The 3723-nt window shown below is 48.6% G+C and overlaps 1 non-coding gene across 1 annotated transcript; it reads left to right on the top strand.

Moving 5' to 3' along the window:
- The first annotated feature begins 1441 nt into the window (after positions 1–1441).
- LOC129656729 (U1 spliceosomal RNA) lies at positions 1442–1605 on the top strand. The gene has a single exon (XR_008716515.1). It is a non-coding gene; the product is annotated as a U1 spliceosomal RNA (small nuclear RNA).
- The last annotated feature ends 2118 nt before the right edge of the window (positions 1606–3723 follow it).

Raw genomic sequence — 3723 nt, 5'->3', positions numbered from 1 at the left:
GACAGAAGTAAGGCAGAGATGCACACTTGGAAAGGGTGTGGGTGTCCTCCTTAACGAGGAACAGTGCATCAGAGAGGTGATTCAAATCACTTGTATAGAGCATTTCTTCCATTTTGGCCAATTATCTCATCTCTTTTTCCACACCTGACCTCTCCTGGGGCCCTTCCTGACATGCCTGTGAAATTTTTTGCTAAGAAGGATTGTAGCACAGAGGGCTCCTGGGAGGTTGACACCAACAATCACCGGGTGGGTGGCTCCTCCCCTCCGTTTTAACCTGGGAGGAATTTTTCTGAGCATGTGTAGTCTGTGAAGGTCTCCTGGACCTCAAGAATGCAAAATAGGTGGTCTCTATCTTCTATCCAATAAGGACTCAGCTCCTGCTTGCTCCTCCTAATATCCTTATCTTGGAGCATCTTATCTTTATACAAAATATTTATTTATTAGGCATGAAGGATCTTTAGTTGCAGCACGTAAACTGTTAGTTGTCCCATGTGGGATCTAGTTCCTTGACCAGAGATTGAACCGGAGTATGGAGTTAAGCACTGGATCACTAGGGAAGTCCCTGCTCTTAGCCCGGAGTTAACTGTCTGCAGGGGATAGATTGCAGCTGCTCACCCTGGGGCCCATCAAATTCCTGCCTCGGTCTGTCCAGGTGCAAGCACTGCAGCAAAGGGTCCCAGGTCCCAGCCTGTCTCAGTAAGACAGAGGATACAGACAGGTGTTAAAATCTGTTCAGAGTCAAAACCACACCTGAAGCTGAAAAATAAAATGAATGAAATTTTTGATGAATGACCCAATTTTCACGAATGGAACTGAGTTCACGGCCAGTCGTGACGCTTAATGCGTTTTACTAGACATACACACAATAATACTACATCACAAAGACAACTGGATTTGAAAGGAACCGGTTTCCCCTGGACTGCTAAATGTTCTGTTCTCCCCGCTGAACGCCGTTATTTGAAAAAAGATGCACAGGTTTCAGCCGACCGCCAGACCGGAGCTGGGCAGGACAAAAGTTAAGGCAGGCAGCCGAGCGCGCCGGGTCCCAACACGTAGCGGGTGGGAGAACAGGAGCGGGAGGCGGACGCCGCTTCCCCCAGAGGGGGCCCGCCGGCCGGTTGGCCGGGCCGGACGGCGTGGGGGGAGAGGGGGGAGGCGGGGCCTAGGGCGCGGCGTGGGCCGGAGGGCTTCCCGTGACGCCACGGATGGGGGCGTGTCGTATGTAGATATCCGAGCGCAGGGGCTGCTGGTCCGTCATCTGGTGCTGAAACACGATATGGTCTCCCGTGGCGTGGGAGAGAACTGAGGAGTTTCTGCTTGAAAGTGCGTGGATCCGCTGTGTGGAAGGCCCAAGAAGGGTCGGGGGTGCGTGGCGGAAAGTGAGCGTGTGTGTACAGTGCAGGGCGTCTGAGGTTGCGGTGGGGCGGAAGGCGGGCAACTCATACTTACCTGGCAGGGGAGATACCATGATCACGAAGGTGGTTTTCCCAGGGCGAGGCTTATCCATTGCACTCCGGATGTGCTGACCCCTGCGATTTCCCCAAATGTGGGAAACTCGACTGCATAATTTGTGGTAGTGGGGGACTGCGTTCGCGCTTTCTCCTGTGTTCTTACTTGTCGAAAGTCAGACTGCGGGTTTTAAGTGTTTTGTAAAACTGGCCTTCAGCTGTTTCAGTAATGCTTTTCTCTGAAAATCTCCGTCCGTGTGACTTAACTGTTGTTTACGTTCTACGAAGGTAAGCAGGGTTCGTCTGTTATTGTTTTTCAGGAAGTGTTGTATTCCAAAGTCCTGTTTTTTTGCAGGGTTAGTCAGAATGGTGTGTTTTTCTGTTGTCGGGCTAGAAGACCGCCCGCAGTGCTCTAAAATGCCCCACTTCAATGACCTGGTTCCTCCGACATTCAGTCTCTGTTTTTCACGTAATTCTTTCAGGATTCCTGAAAAACCGCAAGTCTAGCTCGCCGGACTATAGATTAGATCTTACGGGGTTGTCTCATCTCCCGCAGATTGGAACTGGAAGGACGCTAGGTTCTAGTAGCTCTCCGTCACCCTGACGTTACTGAAATTCACGGCTTTGAATCGGTGATGGTATGAAACTGTTATAATTTCCTGTTGTCACATTTTCTTATGCTTTTAAATGTCACCCTGCTTATTTAACTTACACGCAGAGTACATCATGGGAAACGCTGGGCTGGAAGAAGCTCAAGCTGGAATCAAGATTGCCGGGAGAAATATCAATAACCTCCGATATGCCGATGACACCACCATTATGGCAGAAAGCGAAGAGGAACTAAAGAGCCTCTTGATGAAAGTGAAAGAGGAGGGTGAAAGAGTTGGCTTAAAGCTCAACATTCAGAAAACGAAGATCATGGGCATCTGGTCCCATCACTTCATGGGAAATAGGTGGGGAAACAGTGGGAACAATGTCAGACTTTATTTTGGGGGGGGGGGGGCTCCAAAATCCCTGCAGATGGTGATTGCAGCCATGAAATTAAAAGACGCTTACTCCTTGGAAGGAAGGTTGTGACCAACCTAGATAGCATATTCAAAAGCAGACACATTACTTTGCCAACAAAGGTCCGTCGGACAGTCAAGGCTATGGTTTTTCCAGTGGTCGTGTATGGATGTGAGGGTTGCACTGTGAAGAAAGCTGAGCGCCGAAGAAGATTTGATGCTTTTGAACTGTGGTGGTGGAGAAGACTCTTGGGAGTCCCTTGGACTGCAAGGAGATCCTACCACTCCATCCTGAAGATCCTAAAGATCAGTCCTGGGTGTTCACTGGAAGGACTGGTTTGAAGCTGAAACTCCAATACTTTGGCCACCTGGCATGCTGCAATCCACGGTGTCGCAAAGAGTTGGACCATGGACTGCAGCATGCCAGGGTTCCCTGTCCTTCACCAATTCCCAGAGCTTGCTCCAACTCATGTCCATCGAGTCCGTGATGCCATCCAACCATCTCATCCTCTGTCGTCCCCTTCTCCTGCCTTCAATCTTTCCCAGCATCAAGGTCTTTTCCAAGGAGTCAGTTCTTCGCATCAAGTGGCCAAAGCATTGAAGCCTCAGCTTCAGCATCAGTCCTTCTGATTGGCAGGTGAGTTCTTTACCACTTCCTTATTACAATTCTAATAGTTTTATACGTATCAAAAAATATTTTCCTCTTCTTTTTCATCCCAGTACAGGCTAATATAAAATCTGTTGATAGGAGTTAACTTTTTTTTTTTGACTTAACTTTTAATCTCAGTATTTTAAGTTAGCTGCTGCTGCTGCTGCTGCTAAGTCCCTTCAGTCGTGTCCGACTCTGTCTGACCCCATAGATGGCAGCCCATCAGGCTCCACTGTCCCTGGGATTCTCTAGACAAGAACACTGGAGCAGGTTGCCATTTCCTTCTCCAATGCATGAAAGTGAAAAGTGAAAGCGAAGTTGCTCAGCCATGTTCGACTCCCAGCGACCCCATGGACTGCAGCCCACCAGGCTCCTCCATCCATGGGATTTTCCAGGCAAGAGTACTGGAGTGGGGTGCCATTGCCTTCTCCGATTTGAAGTTAGAGGATATCTATAAATTAGAATGAATGTGACTCAGAAGAAGAATGAAAATCATTCAAAGACAAAGAGACCTCATCCTCTTTTGTGGAAGGGTTAGCATGTTTTCGTTGTTTGGGGTAAGCATGCTTTTGCTTTTGTGTTTATTTGGAAGTTAAGAATGGTTTCAAAAGAAGGAGGGGTA

Source organism: Bubalus kerabau, chromosome 6 (assembly GCF_029407905.1).
Source record: "Bubalus kerabau isolate K-KA32 ecotype Philippines breed swamp buffalo chromosome 6, PCC_UOA_SB_1v2, whole genome shotgun sequence".
Taxonomy (NCBI): Eukaryota; Metazoa; Chordata; class Mammalia; order Artiodactyla; family Bovidae; genus Bubalus; species Bubalus kerabau.
This window is presented reverse-complemented; position numbering and strand designations above follow the sequence as displayed.